At 40.8% G+C, this 21,520-nt stretch overlaps 1 long non-coding RNA gene across 2 annotated transcripts in view; it reads right to left on the bottom strand.

Annotated features, from left to right (window-relative positions):
- LOC149917475 (uncharacterized) overlaps positions 1-8,659 on the bottom strand; it is a 100,600-nt gene extending 91,941 nt beyond the window's left edge. For both annotated transcript variants that reach the window (XR_016467730.1, XR_016467729.1), the window contains exon 1: positions 7,634-8,659. This is a non-coding gene — a long non-coding RNA (uncharacterized LOC149917475). The remainder of the gene's footprint in view (positions 1-7,633) is intronic.
- Positions 8,660-21,520: the final 12,861 nt, after the last annotated feature.

Below are 21,520 nucleotides of genomic sequence, written 5' to 3'. Positions count from 1 at the left end.
TTAACTGAAAAGTGTAATATTAATCCTGTCTCTCAGCTGGTCATATCTACCACTTAAATCTCAAGCACCTACACGTGTAACCATGCTCAGAATTCAGCCTAGACAGTTAATTCAAGAAAGGAACAAATAGGCCGTGACAGCACTCACCTGTGAAAGACAGCATTATCGTAACATACTAACATGCTAGATGCAGTGACAGAGGGTCCGTAAGTAGATAAAGACTTTCCACTTCATGCTGCTCTAATGGGACACAGCACATGTAAGTGTTTGATGCACAAGGCTGAAGGCCAGACCCAGCACGTTGCTGGGCCCTTCACAAGAGCACAGCCCAGAACATCTGTGCAAAGAAAGAGACTGACAGCTCAGTTGTCCCACAGCCCTCCTCTACATCCGTTCCGGGCAGCAGCCCAGAAGCAGCCCACATGGGCCTACCTGACCCAGGCCTGCACCTCTCTGCCCAAGTGCCAACACAACACAGGGCAAGGCCTAATCTGTAAAGCTCAGTTTCATGTCTTGGCCCTACGTGGGGAATCCTGCTACCTCATCTTACAGATCAGTGCAAAAAATGGTAGTAAGAGACACCAAAGGATTGTGTCCTATTGGAAACAGCTCTGCCCACACCTGCATCACAGAGGATGCCAGTTTGTATACAGCAACATGAACTGGAGCTGTTTCATCATCTGTGCAGCCTTCATGCTCACACATCACCCGAGAGCTCTTGCCATAGCTTGCAGGAAAAGTAGTCACTTGCCACTTGCATGTCCAGCTCTTGCCCCAAATGTTTCAAAGCTGAAGGTAACACCTGCTCCTTGCTGTGCCAACATGCACATGCTACAGATACCAAGTCCTCCCTTGTCCCACTGGGCATAGTCTGACGTTGCCTCTGAAACGCAGTTCACAGTCTTTGACGTGGCTCACACTTGAGCAGGGCCAGCTTGTCCCCAAGTCCAGGGCTAACACTTTTGCTCTTCCAGGAGTGCAGCTTCCCCACTGCAGCACAGTTACACACCTCAGCTCAGTGTGTTAAGGTGGATAATGGGAGAAAACTCTGCGTTTTAATGGGTACCCTTTATTCTGCATTCTTTACCCTAACATTCTTTAAGTACCTACCACATGCTTATAGAGCACCAGAGAAAGCAGGACAATTGCTGTCCTTTACTATAGCCAGGAGGCCAACTTATTTCACTATCTTGCATCAGATACCAGGGCCAAATACCTCTGCATACTTGTAAGCTGATTTTAAGATTTGGAGGCAAATAACTTGGAGATGCAATCAATCTGGCTATTTTAATTCCTCGTCTGCCTGACACTTTTGGTCTTATTTTTCCATTACTAAGCCTTTGGGCCTCCATTAACTATGCTGGAAGTTGCAGGTGGTATTTTGACTCTTATCTATTTAGGTTAAGTTTCCTGAAACAGTTGAAAATGAAAATTAAATGAATTTTAGATGAAAGAATGAATAAGTCTCATGGACTGCTAGTTCTGCTTGATGTTCTAGAGAGAGCAGCAACAGCTTAAATTGAAACAAAGCTTATTCACCTTCTCCATGCATGAACAACTGAGACCACTGGTTATACTGAGGAATTGGAAAGGATGGAAAAGCCAGAGTGCTCCCAGTGATATCACAGGGTCTAAACAGAAAGGGAGCCAAACTCCTTTACTCCCTAACTCCAGCCATTACAGCCCATTCCCCCTTTCATTCTCTCTAACCAGTCACCAGTCATGCCTCACCACCCAAAAATGAAACTGCCCAACAAACAGGTTACACACTAAGAAAGGAATTCACATTTTTTCACCATCTCAAGTTTCTTATTTTAGAAGCTTAGGTTTGGCCATCCTCTTGCTCCTTCAGAGCAACATGTATCCCATTCTTTCCCTTTCCTGTTCTTTGAATCAATTTCAACTGAGGATTTTTCAATCCTTTTCTCTTTGCACACCTACCTCTCTGCACTTGTTCTCCTCTTTAAAGTTAGTTCCTGCACTTCTCCTGGAGGACTTCCATGAAACAAGTGAAAAATAAGCATTGTCTTAAACACAAAGGCAACATTCAGAAAACTAAGTGGACAGGAGGCAAACTCCAAGGAAACAAAATTGCTGCCCACACTGAGGAATGCGTCGAAACACTCATGAATAAACAAGATATAAGGAAAGCAAGGGCATCCAGTCACAAGATAGATGACCAGTCACAAGATAGATGAAGTAACAGTTTCTTCTTCTCAACTGTTTGGCATTTAATACATCAATGAAATGGCAGCAAGCCTTGGCTTTAGCACAACTTGAGCCTGCAAGGATAACAATTTATATCTCTGCCTTGTAGGTGCCACACTTACTTCTTGTCAAGCAGTACTGTGGGAACATCTGCAGTATTTTGCCCCCAGAGCGATGCCTTTATGTTATTATTTGCTTCCTTCAGAAATATTCCAGGGTTATACTAATAAGCTCACATCTTAATAGTATTTATTGTTCTTGTTTATCTGAGTGGACACCAATTAGCTTTGCAATTTGCTGACAAAACTTTTCCGTTCTGCACAGAATAGGTTCTTTGAATTCACCTCTTACATTAAGTAATACAATCCCTCAACAAATACAAACATTATTCACAAGCCACAGCAGCAGAGTAAAAGGTAATGACCAAACATTAGCATTTTGTGTTCTTACAGGTAAGCAGTTATGAACAGAGGAGGAAGTTCTCTTCCCCAGCTAATTCTCCAGAAGTGTCCATTTATGGCAATATCCAAATACCATTCGTGTAATTCATTTCCCACCAGTGTTAGCCATTCTCCCTTCTCTTGACCCAATAAAAGTGAATGAGAAAGGTTCACATCACAAACAGCAGTTTTTCACTGATTGACAAGAACTTCGGCAAACTGAAATTGAAGACAAATTTGGTGGGGCAGAATCTGTCATATGCCAGGTCTTAACTACTGGTATATCTACCTACAGGGTTTAACTAGTTAGCACTGTACCTGACATTATATTGTCATTTCTCAACTAAAACTCAAGTTATGCTTGGACCACACCCAGTCAAGCAGTGGGCTTCACAGACAAGGTGGCTCCAGGCACCACACCTGAGGTAAAGGGTGTCTAGCCATTTCACTGTAAGCTGGACATCTTCTCCATGCTGTTTTCAAAACAATGATGCTGGCAATTGAAAAGCTTGTTGTAAGAAGAGGATATTGATGTCATCATCATCCTCCCCTGCCCTCCTCCCCCCAAGACTATTAAAAATATTCGGGGACATATAGATTTTTATAATAACCTTAAGCCAATGGGCAAAACATTTGTTGTTTGTTGGGTTCTGTTAAGTTGCCTGCTGGGGGCTACTTTAAAATGGTTCAAGATTTCAGAAATAAACCAGGGTGGAAAAGTCAGAGCTACAAGTCAACAGATCCACATCTAGTTATGAACTACAATATGAAGTCAGGGGTCATATCTGTCCTGATACAAGTCAGAGGTCAGACATTGCAAATGATCTGTCCTTTAAATCCTTCTATCCTCAAAGGATGCTTCTGCATTCAATTTGTTGTTGCTGGTTTCAGTTTTAAAAATCAGAACACCACCTCCTCTGGAAGTCCAGAGGAGAGATGTATACACAAACTGTGCACCTAGCATGACTCCTGATAACACCACACTGAACAGCATGCTAGCAACAGAAGACTTTCCACAACTACTGCTCCCAGTTTTGCTTACCATCACAGTCACTAAAGTTTACTACTCTTTACTCTATTGACTGTTAGCTGTCCTTTGCTAGATACCCTTCACCGCCCTGAACCCAGAAGACAGATGGTCAGGCAAAGCATAAATCACTATGTTACCTGGAGGCAGCAAATCTTGCCCTTTCATAAACCAAACAGTCAAATATTGCTGTCAGCTGGGAGATCACTACAACAGCAGCCAAAGAGCACCTCGTCATTCAGCTCAAAGCTCAGCAAATGCAGATTTCTGCCCCTTTGGTGCCAAAGGGTGCCTTCTCATGATCTAGACTGCCTACAAGGAGGCTTGATTCCATGGTCTGATAAAACAGATTATTATCTGGGTATTTAGCCTACATTTCTCACATTTATACTCATTATGTATGTAAGCTGTATGTACACATTAGTTATTCCACATTTGCACAGTGAAGTATTGCAGAATGAATGTTAAAGAGATGTTAATAACACAGCAAGGCTAATTAGACATTGAACAAGTTGTTACATAGCTGGCATTTTAAGGGGAACTACAGCTGCTGTGATGAGATTTTATTTATGTGCAAAAAAAAACCATCCTCTTAAAATAATCAGAGATATATTATTCTGAAAAGTACAATCTCAAATTATTTCAGCTGTCAAAATAATAAAGAGTTTGACGGGAGCAAAGCGAGGCATTTAACAGATGTATGAGAAAGCTCTAATTTACAGGAGGAGGTGAGGCTTGCTTCTTATATCCTAGATGATTGTGACTACAATAATACAATTTATTTATGATGGATTTGGATTAAATGATCTTGTCTTAAATAGAATAAAAATATCAATACATATTAAAAAAGCAACACATATTAAAAAAGATGAAAAATGCGAGCAGATATGCCAACTATCTCTCAGTTGTCAAATAGACATACTAAATATCCTTAAAGATTTCAGTAAATAGCTATTCTGAATGTTAATGACAAACACAGACAGTCAATTTAAAGACTAAAGCAACACCGGCCCAGCTGGTGGGCCTTGCTCTATCATCAGCAAAAGTGTTATTTTTCTATTCTTGATTTATACAGTAGATTAAAGTTTGAAATAGGCTATTCCACACAAAATGTGATTGCCAAATCTGTTACTGTGGCACAGCAAAGTTCCTTTGCTTTTGTTATTTCCATGCCAATCATTATACTTTAAGCTTTCTTTTCTTGATCTCCATGAACACCTTTTGAAATACAAAAATAAGCTTATCATAGCTCTTCAAGTATCACATCAAATTATACCTCTCACTGGTTCTATAGACTGTCATTTCATATCATGTTTTCTGATAGCTGTGCAAACTACAGTGAGTTTACACAACTTCAACACTTGAAAAATCAAGCATCTCAGCTGACAGGATAAATACCCAGTTGCATGTCTCCAAATCAACAGTTTCTTTCTAGATGAATTGATAATAGAACTAAGTAGTAAAAGCTGTAATGGCTGTATGCACAGGAGTCAGATCTGATAAGTGGCTACATGAAAATGGAACAAACAAAAATCATGATTTAAAGCCATGTTAGTTCCTGAACAGAAGTTAAATCTAGTTCCTTCAGCTATGGCAATTACATACAGGAGGATAGATTTGGGGTCCCATGACCTCACAGTGTTACTGAGGCTCTGAACTTGGAATGATTTTAAGAACTGGAATATATCCAAACAGGCTGAGGCACAGCACTCCCAATTCATGCAGAATTGCTCCTGAAATAACAAAGATGTTGGCACACCACCTTCGAGAAAAAGCAGACTCTTGCAGTAGGATGAAGCACTGAGCCATTTAAACCAGCAGCAGCAGAGATTAGATGCAGCTAATGATGATGTTTTATATAAATAGGATCGGGCAGGTTATGCCCCAGCATTTCAACACCCTTCCCTCTTCCAGACGATCTGTAACCCCTGTGACGTATTAGGGAACCCTCTAGACAGAAGAAACATTTTCCTTTGCTGCCTTTAAAAAAATAAAAATAAAACCACAAAGATCTGAAGTTCCACTGCAGGATAATTTTTACAAATTGCATCCCCTGAGTCAAATTCATGTATTTAAAGATATCTAAAACAAGATAGGCATCACTGCCCCATTCTCTAAGGCATGAAATATGAGAAATTTTCACTAAGATTTAAAAATCCAACAGAAAAATAAAACAAAGCAAGACTGAATGTCAATATGCAAAATAGGCTAATAGCCCTGCATAAAAATCACTCTCATGAGCTCTACATCTCAAGATTGTTTGCACTAAGTTGGAGGTTTTGGTTGTTAAGCGGAAGAACTTCTTGATGAAGTACTTTAGGGAGCAGACAATAGAGTGGCCAAAGATAGTTTCTTGCATTCAAAGTATAGCATGCTACACCACAGCATGAAATCCACTTTCAATAGACATGGCACAACTGAGACCACGTCTCACAGTTGGCTACATATTGTGAGTTTAAATTATTTCCAATAAAATCTGAGTTTGGAAATTTAGCAAGAAGTTTCCATTATCCCCAGTTAGAGGCAGTAGAAAACTGACAAGATAATATGCCAGCTATAAAAGCTATAGAAAGAGGATGTGATCCATATTTTAAGAATATTAAAAGACATGACTGAAAAATGGATTATTGCCTGATTACGCTCAACTTGCTAAAAAGGTTGAAAACTAGAATATCTGCACAGCTACCAATTCATGTTAGAGGGTATTTCTGTTTTGTTTTTTAATTTGGAGAGGTACAAATATAGACATGAAGTCTTGGGTGTTATCAGGAACCTCAAGACCTCTCAGCATTCTGGAAATGATTCCATATGCATCAATAACAAGACCCAAGAAGTTGTCTCTTTTTTCCCCTCCCCACAAGATGTAACACAGTAATCATACAAACTCATCGCTGCAAGTGAACTTGATGTGTAGAAAAATTAAGACATTGTCATCCTGTTCCAGAAACGGTACAAGGTAATTAGGAATGGTATCATTCACTCTTCAAGAGGGGCAATAATGTGGCTGGCCACAGCCATTCATCCATCCTGGCACAAACACTCCTATTTTCTTCAGAACAACACTGCAGACATTCCTGGGGAAACCGGAATATCACATAACAAATAGCAGAGCACACCTCGGAGGCTAATTAAGCATAACAAACCCTTAGGTCACTTTAACACATTTAGAATTCTGCATTGTCAGTGAGGGTTGCAAATTCAGATGTTTGTCTGAAGAAGTGCAATACAATAGGTACATTTTCAGTTTGAAGAGGAAGATCTGGTGGGAAGAGATCTCCCACTGGGAGACATTCATTACTGGGATTTGGTCTCAGATATTAGAAAATCTGAGACACTCTTGGCACAAGCAGAAGACAAAGATATGCTTTGCCTGTCATAAGAGCATATGAGCCCAGAACATGATCTGGGGGGAACCTCAGAACTCCAGAAAATGGATCTCACATCTATTTAAATCAATGGAAATACTTGCAGAGATTCATCTAGATGAAATTTGGACTGAATTATTCGCTACACAAGTGAGGAACAGAAGCAGCAATAGGGGAACTAGCAATAGGGTTTTCAGGGTGATTTATTTTAGTCTGAAGCAAGCTCCAGGGAAAATGTCCTGAAAAGAATTTTTATCACAGTACAACACCTATTTACTATTATAATTCTATTTTGTCTTAGTTTGCCACTTAATGAACATTACATGCATTTAATACATTTATGTGAGTAGAATATACATAACAGAGCATAGACTCCTCTAGCAAGTTAATCATTGTTAGATGAGAGAAAGCACCAATTCTTCTCCCCTTTTAAAATTAATTACAAATAGTCCAAGTGTAACACTGTAATGCTATAATGTGATGGAAACTACAGCAATAATAGTGGGGTGGCACAGTCCTAGGCTGCAGCAAATGAGAACAAGCCTCAATGCAGCAACCATGGAAGCAGAAACAAAGGAAGAAAATATGCTTACCTTTGGAAGGCCTCAATCAGGCAGAGATCTCCAGTGAGATACCCCCACTTCCACTGCCAACTCTCAAATGAGGTCTGGGAAGAGGTGGATCCTGGCTTCACCTGTTCTGGTCACTCAGAAGCATTGCATGCAGCTGAGCTCCCCTGGGTTGGCCTTGCCTTCCACCAGGTGCTCAATCACTAGTTCAAGCTGTGAAATGTGATTTCCAACACATCAACCCTTAAGGCTATAAGTACCAGTTCCAAAAAGCATTTACTTCAATGACTCTGCACTGTAACATATTGACACAAGATGAAAGTGCTAGCAATCTGCAAGAAATAAATTCCTTCAACAACATCGTTATGCAAGAAGCAACATGGTCTTTCTGGGCAGAAACATGAAAGGCTGTTACTCATGTTAAAAAAATAAAAAGCACTCAACCCATGGCTCTCCATCAACCCTGATGTACAGAACATCTGTCTAGAACAAATGTTAGGTCCCCATGATCTCAGCACTATAGCTACAACAGAAACTCTTCAGTATAACATAAGGGCCAGACACAAGCACCTAGCAAAGTACCAGCTATGATCAGTACTCAGAGAAGCCCACATCTGACAGTTATGCAGCCCCATCCAGGTTTTTGGAAAACTAATTCCTTCCCTTACAAGCCACCCTCTTCCCCTACTGCTACAACCACTTACTTACACACATACTTGAACTGAACACAGAAAAGTAGGGCACTGCTGGGGCAGAGGGGGAAAAAAAAAACATCCAACACTAATTCCATCCAGCCATCCCTACTGCTGACCACACTAGCAGAGGCCTCCCCAGCAGCTCCCCATCCCCTTGTTATATTCACCAAGTTAGGAAAAGAGTAGCCCTGTGTGGCAGGTGAAGTTCAGCTGACCAGGCAGCACTTAACTCTGCAACTCTCAGATTCCTACTGCATCCAGCCACATGCCACAATGAGCCAGCCAGAAACCACCTCAACAGTTCCCTGACCAGCTCAACTGCTATGCATATGCTGCTGATGCACACTGGCTACTGCCTCACTGCTGCCCTGCAAAGATAGAACAACTGCAAGTACCAGGAAAATTGTACAGCCACGTACACAGTTGAAGACTGTTGGCTTGAGGCAAGCCAAGGAAACAGAGAATAACAAAGGATGGCAAGGGATAGTGAGGGCATATAGGAACACAAGGCAGTATGGGCACAGAGTGTTTCATAGAATCACCTGATTTGGACTCGATGTCCCTTCCAAGTCCCCCACAATGAAGAGGGAAACCTATAGCTAGACCAGGTTGTTCAGAGCCTGGTACAGCCTGAATGTCTCTAAGGATAGGGTATCCATCATCTCCTCAGCAACCTAATTTCAATGAGCTGAGTGTACTGATAGGGCATCAGCAGTGACATTGCTCACCAGGATTCAAAGTTTGCCCCTCTTTTTGAACACTGTACCCACCCAACACTAAACCTAGAGTTGCCACCACAAACAGAAACCACATTTCCCATTTGCCACATCACAAACTAGCTCTCAGATGCTTGGCCTGGCACACTGCCACTGGACACACCCCTCGTGTCAGGTTCACGTCCAGCCAACTAAATTTACTGCTGTTTATTTCTTTGTTTCTGACTCATTCTTCTGCCTCAGTCCTTCCTTGGCACTAAGCTATAATTGAGCAATAGTGCATTCATCTCATATTTCCACTATCACAGGTTCAACATAGAGCACAAGTCACAGAGATGGATGTGTGACTGGTGCACACCCCTGCAAGCATGGGCAGTGATTCCTCAGTCTATGAATAGATGTCTCACTGACTAGCGGGCAGCCCAGGCATCAAGAACTACAAAATATCCATTGTAATTTATTACCAGCACTCAAACTGATCTCCTGGTTTGGAAACTGGCATCTTCATCATGTCAGACATTTTTTCCTATGCCAAAAATTTAATACTAGGAGACATACCACAGGTCTCATATCTTCACACCGTAACAGAAGAGTGGAGCAGCTGAGGGAGCATGGAAACCTGCAGATTTGTTTTGAGATTGGTGAGACAAGAAGATAGTGTGGGATAGTATTTTAGCAAACTGACAGACAAATCTGTTAGGAAACAGGGGATATGAGAGTGCTGTGGTGCTGACTCTTGTCTGTAGAAGAGAGGAGCAAACTTTTGATCACTTACAGGAATAATACCTGTGATGGCATAGAGAAAACCTATGAGTTTTTATTAGAAGTTCTGTTTAAATAACATTTCACTTCATGCTATCTAGAATTGTATTGTTGGAAGGATATTTTTCAGTAACAGCATTGACCATCCTATTGTAAGAGATGATCAGAGTCTAAGGGTTTACAGATTCCTTGTGAATATCACTTCCATCAATACAAAAGCTTAAAAAAAAAATGACAGCAAGTAGATAAACATTGCAGAAGGACAGATCATTTCCTGTAAATGTTAACTGTTGCAGTGAGCTATAGATAATAGCACATGGTGAGCTTTATCTGCAGCACTGTGAAAGCTCCACTTAACAAGCCCACATTTTGAAAAACAGGACTAGCACAGGCAGATTTTTACCCTGTTGCATGGAGTTGTCCTAGACATTCTGAGCTTCTTTGTAGAAGGGATGCTCTGGCTGCAATCCCACTCCACTGGTAAGCTTTCTCATATGAGGGGCTGTCTCTCAGAGCTACAAGGTGCTTACATCATTCAGTTCCAGTTACTCCTGGCTATTAGGATATTTCCTTTTTCCAGTCTTGTAAAATATCCTCATGTGTCGTATCATATAACCAATACCATACCATTGCGTCTGAGGACTTGAGGCATGATATCCTGATCCAAGCTAAGACCAGCTTCCACTAAACTCCAGCATTTCCTCAGCTTGCTGCCCATTCTAACACCAGGGCTTATGCCACTACCATTAAGGCTAGGCTGGCATTGCAAGATGTCAAATGAAAGTTGATATAGTACAGCTCCCATCTGGAAAAGGTAGTAATTTAAACAGACAAACACTGGCAATAAACAAAGGTAAGTGATTCGCCAGCAAAGCAAAACTAGAAGGAACGCACCCCTCCTCCCGTCCCACTTCATGCAGTTTCCAGGGCACTGACACCATCAGATACAAGTTTTGAGGCAACTTTCAAGGAGTTAGCTCATTCTCTTTCATTCCCCAATGCACAGACAGAGCCACAAGGCATACGCTTTAGTGTTATTTACAATTCTACAGCATAGTCTGAACAAGTTCCAAAGGAATTCCTGGTAGCTTACTCTGTGGTTATCATAACACTGATACGCGTTTCCTGGTTACTTCTCTTTGCAGTGTTTACATGCCAAGAACAGATGATCATTTCAGAGAAACCAAAGAGCCCAAGTGCAGAGACAAACTACAGCATAGAGAAAACTTGGCACACTATACTTACAGAGTAGGTTAACTCAAAGCTTTTGAGAGATATATGCGAGCTAATATTTATTTTTTTTAGGAATATTTTTTTTCCATACTGGAAAGCAGCCACCCATACTTTTGTAAGTTAGACTCTCTAAAAGAGAACATGAAAGATAAAGGCTGGAATCTGTCCTTACTGCATGTTTCTGTCACTAACATGGAACTACAAAGTATTTGCAGGAAGTCCCACACTGAGCAGCTACTTTCACAGGCAACAGTTCTACCACCAAGAATTCACACCAATCACATGAAACAAAACCAATACTGCTCCTAAAGAATCTCAGCTGCAAATTAAGAAACGGGATATCACAGTTTTTGTTCTGCATATCACCTTTAAGAATATAACAAATTCATTCCTTTCCAGTGCTGCTGGCGGTACAACAAATATCAGAGGTGTATTACATTGGTCACATCTGAGAAAGTCCAGCACATTAGCTTGCCAGTCATTAGCAACCTGAATGGTAAAGGGAGTGTAAAGCCCCCATTATGAAAGCATAACACATTTGCCAAAACTTGCTCAGATAAAGAGGGGATCCTTGAAATCCTTTGCAGGAGCCAAGCAAAATGCATTAGCTTCCACTTGCAGTACATTGGGTGGAGGGGAAAACAAACAGAAAGCTAGGCTCACTTATTGGCCCCATGCGCTTTCCACACTATAAAAATGACTGAGGCAACATGGAAGAAATGTTCTGTGCTCTGTTGCATTGTACAGGCCAGCTTGCCTGTATCCTCATGTCCCAAGCCTTCAATAACAGGCAAAAACACAATGCTTCTTTCTGGGTGCCTGCATGATGTCCACTGTTTTGCCTCTTATAATTAGAAAATTTGAGAACTTCCATATTTTCAAGAAATGCACAGAAAGTGATACTGTGCAAGAAGGTGAATAACACGCAGTTTTGTACTTCACATGATCCGCAGATTTCCACACTGCATGCAATAGGAACAAGAATGGTCATTAGAGAGATGAAGTATGAATTTTATACCCCTGCAGTCAGTCGCTTAACTGATCTTTCCAGAAGCCTGGCAACAGTATACTGCAGCAATGCATATATATTATACTTAATGATGGCCATTAAGCTTGAAATCACAAGTGTCAGTTTGCCTTTTGCTGCTAAATTTGCACTGCATCCTCCCAGATTTCATAACAGTTACTGACAAGGTACAAAAAAAAAAAAAATCATCCCGTGAAATTATGACCCTGATTAGTATTGGAGTAGCTGCACCCTTCTCCTTAACTTTATTAGTCCCAGTGGCTTTCTGCTAACAATAAACTTGTTTTTTCCTTTGAAGATGAAAGGTGCTATAATGTGCACTTTATTAAAATTGCTATAAAGACTTGTTATTTTTGCTCATATACCTGCTGAATGATGGTTTCCAGAAGTCTACCAGCACCTCCCAAACATGCACACTCACTTCACTTCCTTGCTTAAAGAATTTCTCTTAAAATTGTAGAACATTTCTCTAGTTCTTGATGTACAGCTTCTTGTATGCTTCAGGGCTTTAGGTCAGCCTTTCTGTAACATCTTTACTGTAAAAAGCATTTTAATAGGTGGAAATGATTCAGGAGACCAAACCCAGAGAAAGATGCTGATTTTGATTATGCTAGACAGTGAGCTCATGGGTTTGGTTTCACACAGAAATGCTAATGCTACCAAAAGAGTAACCCCTAGCTAGTCACAAGCATAGTACAATATAAGTCTACAGACACCAGCCTCTACAAAAAAAAGGATGTGATATACAGAAAAGCACCTTTAAAAGCAGTAGTCCTTCTACCAAAGTAGAAGAATGCATAGCATTTTCAAGCTCCATTGTTTCAAGAGGACTGGTGAGGCTGCACCTTGAGTACTGTGTTTGGTTTTGGATCCCTCTCTACCAGAAAGAGGCTGAGGCCCTGATGTGTGTCCAGAGAAGGGCAATGAAGCTGTGAAGGGTCTGGAGCACAAGTCTTATGGGGAGCAGCTGAGGAAACTGGGATTGTTTGGACTGGAAAAGAGGAGGTTCAGGGGAAACGCATGTACAACCATCTGAAGGGAAATCGTGGTGAGGTGGGGGTTGGCCTCTTCTCCCCCACAACTAGCAATAGAAGTAGGTAATGGCCTGATGCTGTGCCAGGGGAGACTCAGGTTGGACATTAGGAAAAACTTCTCTGAAAGAGTGGTCAAGTGCTGAAACAGGCTGCCCAGGGAGGTGGAAGAGTCATTATCACTGGAGGCGTTCAAGAAGCATTTAGATGTTGTACTGAGGGACATGGTTTAGTGGGAAATACTGGTGATAGGTGGACAGTTGGACTGGATGATCTTAGAGGGCATTTCCATCCTTGGTTATTTTATGATTTTAAGAGTCTAATTTTTGAGCAGTACTTAAGAACAACAACAACATGCTTTGTTCAGATTGTTGACTGCAAGCCTGTCTCCGGAGCTGTCTCCCCCCAGCCCACTCAACAGATCTACCATTTGTTTTAATTTCTGTGAGCATTAACCAGCCAAACTTGCTTCTCCAACTACAGCAGCTAATCATCTTTACAAACCAAGCATACTATTTGTACCTAGAAAGCCTCTTTTCCCAAATATAAAACACACCTAAAACACACTGAAAGTAATGCCTCCTGTTTATTTCCATGGAAATGAAACAGGTACAAAGAACAAAATAACACTGTTTGGTAGAGGAAATTCTCAGCTACAAAACGCTATTTTTCAGTGTAGTCACCACCACTGGCTATGCATTTTTGCCAGCAATGAGCAATAGTTTAAATGCTATGCTGTACAACCAATAAGTATACAGAGGTTAGGCTTAGTAAGACTATCACGGTGGAATCAAAATAAGTGAAAATGCTCACCAGCATTGTAGGCTCACAGTAAACTCCACAAGGAGCGATCTCCAGAAAGAGATCCTTCCTCATTAGCAGTCAGCCCTTAAATGGGGTCTAGGAAAGGTGCAGCCAGGCTCCACCCCTTCTGATCACACAGGAGAATTGCCTTCACCTGTGCTCCCATGGCTGACTCAGTGCTTGCTTCAGGTGGTCAATCAGAGGTTCAGGCCGTGATCAACAGTTCCCATACACATGCTCATAAAATTCTGCAAAGTCGTCAGGAACCTCTCATCTTTCACATCATTGTCATCACAGCTGAAACACACCACCATCATCTCACTGCATTGACATCCGCTGTTTGATCTCCATAAGCGTTTGGCAAATATCAGCGAACATCAATGGATGCCATTTTTTCCTCATAGAGGAATTCAGTACCATACCTTTGCTTCATATGCACTCCCCATGCCAGACACCATACTGTCAGACTGCCCCTCTACTGCCATGTGTTGTATAGCACAACATGTAGTGGAATACTGGTGGGAAGGTTCAACCTCCATTGCCATACAACCAACATCCACCTCTGATGTCACAGGCCAACATAATAAAAGAAGAGGTATTACTTTCAGAGCAGCTCTTGTATACACATTATATATGTAAAATCAAGACTTAACATGAAAAGGAAAGGAGTAGGTGAAAAATACTGACTTGATCAGCTAAATAAGAGAAACCAACTTTTACTTACCCACAAACACAGAAAATGAACTGGAATATTCTGCCATATACTTGTGTTTAAAAGTCCTTTGAGCATCACAGTAACACAGAGCAATTAAGAATATCTTTTCTTCTTGGCATGTGACAGTCAAATTCCCCACCTCAATGATCTTGCAACCTGAGTGATATTCATAAGTTCTCAAGTTCTGTGTCCTTATAGTTTTGAAAAGTGTCCATTTCTGAAGTGTCTCACTTGTGATGAGAGCAATACAGGTGTTCAGGTCTGTTCCTTTGGTTCTTGTCTGGCAAGAACTGACCACAGCCTTTACCTATCATTGTACTTGCCCTAAGCTGATAAGAAGTCACATCACCACAAAAGGTTGTATTTCTGAAATGCTTATTTCTTATAAATTAATTTCTCAAATCCTTAAGTTTGCCTAAGAGTTTCTGTTAAGGATAAAGAGAAAATAAAGAAACACTTTTCAAAACTATAGGGACATAGAACTTGAGTCCCTTAGCAAGTATCCCTTGCAGCTCCAGGCATCGCTTCCTTCAAAAGCTATGCTTAGAAAGGAGGCTCTTTTCCCTTAACCCAGAGGGGCTCCTTTGGAGAAAGACTTGTAGAGGAAACGTGGTAAATGAACACACATGCTAGTTTGTCATGCCACCTCCTTCTACTCTGTTATTCACTTTAGTGGCTTGCCAACATGAAGATATTTTCATGACACAGTAAACAAAGGGATCTCATGTCCCTCAACAGATAGATTTCCAAAAACAAGGCTGCTGGGTCCTATTTTAAGACAGGAAAAAATAACTGATCTGAAGCAAACTAGGATTTACAGTGACTGCCACAGCATGGAAGTAGGGCTACTTATGCCAAAGAATTCGCTTTGAGTTGTTCTCCAAGTTTCAGTTGTGGCTGAGCAACTTTCCAAAGCATCAGCATTAACTTTTTACCCAAAACATATATAGATAGCAAATTCTAGGAATTCTATATATTAAACCTTTAATACTAAACTCAATTTTTCAGAAGTCTACAATTGCTTGCTAGAGGGATGACAATAAAGGGTTTTTCTCTTCAATGAAAAAAAAAAAAAGACAAGCGGTAACACCAGCAGTGGCTGGTTTACTGCTTTCTTCAGTCCCTTGCCACCTGCTGAACTGAGCACGACAGATAGGTTAGTAAAAGAATGCAGATGGGAAAGGATGCAGGACAGCTCCAGCCCTATTCCCTGCTGCAAGCACAGTAAGCTGTGAGAGCAGACCAGGTTGGTTCAGTGCTTCACTCAACCATGTCCTGAAATCCTCCAAGGACAGAGACAGTCTTTCTGGGCAGCTTCTTTCAACATTTTTAATGTCTATAAATGTGGTCACTTTAATTATTATATATCTATATGCACAGGCTGGAGTTCTAGATATACACACACATTTTCCTCCTGGCTTCTTCCTTAAATTCCGTTCTGCTCTTAGGCAGATGCCAGACACAAAGCTCCTACATCCAACCTGGCCTTGAACACCTCCAGGGACGGGGCATCCACAACCTCTCTGAGCAGCCTGTTTCAGCATCTCACCACTCTCTTGGTAAAGAACATCCCCTGATACCCAACCTAAATCTTTCCTTCTTCAACTTAAAACCATTTCTCCTTATCCTGCCATTATCTACCCTTGTAAAGAGTTGACTCCCTTCCTGTTTGTAGGCTCCCTTTAGGTACTGAAAGGCTGCAATGAGGTCACCCCGCAGCCTTCTTTTTTCCAGGCTGAACAAGCCCAGCTCCCTCAGCCTGCCTTCATAGGGGAGGTGCTCCAGTCCCCTGATCACCTTTGTGGCCCTCCTCTGGACCCTCTCTGACAGCTCCCTGTCTTTCCTGTACGGAGGAGCCCAGAGCTGGATGCCAATGGGGCCTCACAAGTGCAGAGTAGAGAAGGACAATCACCTCCCTTTCCCCGCTGGCCACCCATCTTCTGATAGAGCCCAGGATAACAATTGCTTTGTGTATTTTTGGGACAAACACAGCTTATTTAGAACACTTTATGCATATAGCCCAGACTTGTCTTTTTAAATAACGCTTTAAATGTAAAGTCTATCCACTCCACAAGAACAATGATGAGCCCAAAGAAACGTAAAAGAAAGTACAGGGCTTGCTTTGGATTTTTGAACAAATACTTCAAAGCCTACATCACTATTTATGCAATGCTTTATATTTTACAGATTATTCAAGTACATTTCACCATAGGGTAGGACAGGTAGAGATTGAAACAAATAAAGAAAAAAAATAAAGAAAATAGAAAGGAGGCCTTTACTCACGCAAGTTATTTTTACACAATACATTGTATCATAACTCCAGTATGAATTGTAACAAGCATAGTGTGTTTAGGTAAATAAATAAATAAATTAGAAAATCTTTTCCATGTTCTGTGTATCAATCATTTGAAGAACATCAGTCTTAACAAGAAAATAGGGAGGGAAACCACAGATCCAACTCACACACCACTGATACCAACACAACTTACTTTCATTTCAACTCTCTTTCCCCTACATTAAAAATTAAAGCACAGAAAAACAACTTCAAGGCAGCCTTACCTCAATCCTCCATTCCACCCTCCCTCCCCTTCTTTCTTCCTAGCAGCACTCAATCATGCACGCCTGTACTCATGTTTGATGCTCACCTGCTGCCTAACTGCAGCTCATTAAGACACACACCTGCAGTGACTTAACTTGGGCTTTGCTCAGCTTTTAACTCACCCCAGAAACAGTGACAGCATTTGCTATTATTGAATACTGTTTTTTTTTCTCTGGGTTTTCATAACTATGATACTCTCAGCTAACCTCTAGGTTGTTGGAGGCTGAAAGTTTGTGGAACCCTCCCTAGCTTAAGGATATAAATAGCGGTTGAGTACAAAGGCAGGAGGTTGCGATGGTATTGCTGACAGCACTTGGGATATATCATTTCTTGGTGATAAATATTGATCAACAGTCTCACTCCTCACAGAAAGCTAGTAATCTCTGCCTTAGGGTGGAGACTTCAGGCAGAGAACAATACAACTGACCCTTAAAGACCTGAGAGCTACCAGTTCTGAGTTAATCAGAGGCCATGGTGTAGTTAATCCAGAAGCTGTCACTCCTGTGATATGTTCCCTCAACTTTTTACCAAGGGCTGCTGACCTTCATGTCCCCAGAACTGCTTTTGCAAAGCAGAGCAGAGGTCAATGGCTTCCATGTTCCCTTTTACATTGGTCACAAGATTTATGAGCAGAAATCTTGTAAAAATGGAATTTCAGCTGCTTTTCCTTCACTGACAGTTTCACAAACATCCTATAAATCATAGCGCTAGTGCCAAATTCTTGTGCCTCTGATCAACAGATTTTATCAAGCTTTGATAGCCTCCAATACCAAGTTCCACTGTAACATGCTCAAGTTTATTATTAGCTTGCTATAGGAAAATGTTATTGAACTGTTAACAGTATTTGTTACCATGTCCAGGGCTCAAAGCACCTGCAACACCTGCAAATAAATCATATCTTTTGTAGTCTAGAAATATGTATTTATTATTTTAATCTGGGAAGAACAGGGAAAGTAATTTTATTTTAAAACCCCCACAAATCCTGTGCACCAAGTAATCAGTCACATTTTATGCACTGACTTTCTTCACATCTGTGCAAATCAAGCCATTGTACAAATGTATGAGGACCTGCGGCATGTAACACATGCAGCTATGAAACTATGGGTGTTGTTATGTGCTGAGTCTTTAAATGGAAGGTGGCACATCTGCTTTTGGCATAGGAGTGTAAATCAATCCAAGATGCATATTAAAGAGTAAGTAACAACTTGCCCACTTGCTCTTTGTTACATCCAGCTTTGATTTTGTTTTTTATTTCTTATTTTCCTGGCAGTCAAATGCAGGCTCTGCGTATTGAAACTGTGCATTGTTTCTTCAAGTATGGGTAATGTAACATGTCATGTAACATATAAGAAGTATGCGCTGGGAAATAATTTGGACAAAAATAAAAGCCAAAAATGAGGTGAAGAGAAAAAGATAAGTACGAACAGTACACCACAGTGACTGAGAAGTTTTATTACTCAGGATACTCCTAATACTTTTGAAATGAATAACAAGGCCAACATTTGATTCCATGTTCTAGCTCTTGGCAATTAGTGCGCAAAATCTGCAACAGTGAAAGATGACATATTTTTTCTTCCTTCTCAACCAGAAGCACAAACAGGCCAAAAGAGCCAACTATATGCTGGCATGCTTTAGGCCCAGCACTGCCAGCCAGTTGAGGGAAGGGATTGTCTTGCTCCATGCTGCACTGGTGCAGTCTCACCATGAGCACTATGTGTACGTAGATCTGGGTGTTGCAATATAAGGACATGAAGCTATTAGAGGCAATCCAAAGGAGAGCAACAAGAATAGTGAAGGGTCTAGAGCAGAAGACATTTGAGGAGTGGCTAGGGCTGCTTGGGTTGTTCAGCCCAGAGATGAGCAAACTGCGGAGAGGATTCATGGAGATGCAGCGTGGGATGGTCAGGTTAGGTACTAGGAAAAGATTCTTTACCAGGGGGTGATCAGGCAGTGGAACAGGCTCCCCAGGGCAGTGGTCATAGCACCAAGCTGCTGGAGTTCAACAAGCATTTAGACAAGGCTCTCAGAAACATGGTTTGAATTTCAGGAAGTCCTGTGTAGAGCCAGGAGTTGGGCTCCGAGATCCTTTTGTGTCTCTTTCAACAGGATATTCTGTGATTCTGTGATTAAAGAATGGAGGAGTCATTATGACTCAACTTTCTATTAATTATTATATATATATATTAATAATTAATTATTATTATTATTATTAATTATTATTTTGTATACCTTATACAATGGGGTCTGCCTGAGCAAGACTGCTTAGAATCCTATATTTTACCAATCGCATGGGTTGCACAGAAGGAAAGACAATATGATATTGGCACTGGTCAATGCCTTTCTTAGAGGCTGGCCCTTTCTGGAGGAATTGCTCATCTATTTGGCACAGCTTGTAACATGCTTCTCTCCCACTGACTGGAGGGCAGCTGGAGAAGCAGCACTTAAACCAGGGCTGTCCAAACTTTTGTCTTGCCTGGACCATACTGTGTGAAGAGGAGTTGTCTTGGGCTGCATTTATATATACAATATAAAATGTATAATATAGTTCATGTATATAAGTCACATATATTCCTCTTTTTTTAAAGACACATACTTGTGTACATAGGTTGAAATATTATTATTGGCAATTACTACATATTACAAGTGGCACAAGTGTTGGTAACATGAAACACACATGGGTTTTGATGCAACTGTGTGTGGTGGGCACGAGAGGCAAAGTCAGCACTGCACTGTGCCCTCCCCTCCAGTATTCTGTTGTCACCTATGCAGTCTGTGTTCGAGCTACATGCAATCAACTCAAAAAAATATGGCTAAAAAATAATAAGAGGAATAGAGTCTGCTGGAATGGTGACATGCAGTATTTTATACTTTTATACATTTAACTTACTAATCTTCACACACCTTTTCTATAATTGTATAGTCACGCTATATATGCACATAGTTCAGTGATAAAATGACCTATCAGCTCTGTCTCAAAAGTAGCAAAGATTTATGTAAATTTGTTAATTGGGCCTAAAGCTGAAACACAGTTGCATGAGAGATCCAGGTGGATTTGTTCAGCAACACAGAACATGCCAGGACGGAGTTTATACAGCAGTTACCAATGTGGGGAAGAATTATCTTGATCAATTGTTTCAGAATTTTGTTTCAATATTTTGGCCAGGGCAAAACTACAACTAAATGAAATAAAAATACTCAAGTAGATCAGAATAGAAAAAGAAAGCCAATACTTTCTCCCATTTATCCCCCACACACTCTTCTTCCAGTTTTTTCTTTTTTTTTCTCCCATATACCTGATAATAGAAGTCTGTGAAACTGAACATTTTGCAGAGTGCCTCGGACAGGTCTCTTCATTTCCATTTCCCTTTGCCTTTCTATGGCTGACACGTATTGTTATTTAAATGAATGCTTTTGAGCTCAGATTTTCTTTTATGCAAATATGAGCTGCTTCTCTCATCAACACATTTTTTTTCCTATGAAAAGAAGGATAAGGAACAATATTCTCAAGACAGAAGGTGGTTGGAATGTTATTTTTTTCTGTGAATTTAGCTCAAAAGGGAATACTTCACAATGGTGAAGTATGAAAATATTGGCTAAATTCTCCTTCTACCAGGATATGATCAAAGCAGTGTTATATCTTTTTAAGAACAGCTGAGGTAGGGAAGGTGCCAAGACACAGCAGACTGGTCTCACTTGCTCAAGGCGTTCTGTATAAGACAGTTAAGGGAGTACACAAGTGCCAGACACTACATGTCTCCAACAGTTTTCTCTCTAGTCCCTCCTTACAAAGGCAATGACTCATTTTAGCTCAAAAATTGGTGTCCTCTCCTATTCAGTTTTTTGAAAGCCATTTACCAGGAAACCATAGATTGAACTTAAAGAAGCAAGGAGGTTGTAAGGAGGTAATGCAGAAGAAGGAAAGAAAATGAATTCCTGGCTTCCTTTGAGTATACTGCTTTCATGTCTTCAGGTTTTTCTTTTACCTATAACATCTAGAAATTTCCTTTTTTAACAACAGTTGAATGTGAAAATTCCCCAGATGTCACGAGCCTCCCAGAGCTGAAGCTTTTAGATAAACAAATACTACAAGATATGAAAAAAAAAAAAAAAAAAAAAAAAAAAAAAAAAAAATCACATCCCACATCTCCAGCATCAAAAGGGTTGGTGACACCTGAGTTACTTCTATATTTGATCTCTGCCAGACCAAGAGGCATGTGATGTTGAAGCATGTGGACTGTCTCCCTCCTTTTCCCATTGGACAATCACCCATCTTGCAGCAAAAAACACCACAGTCAGTGCCCACTAACACACTTGCCAGCAATATTAGCA

This window comes from Phasianus colchicus, chromosome 6 (genome assembly GCF_987193195.1).
Source record: "Phasianus colchicus chromosome 6, bPhaCol1.hap1.1, whole genome shotgun sequence".
Taxonomy (NCBI): Eukaryota; Metazoa; Chordata; class Aves; order Galliformes; family Phasianidae; genus Phasianus; species Phasianus colchicus.
Note: the sequence above shows the minus strand (reverse complement) of the source record. Positions and strands in the feature narration are given on the sequence as shown.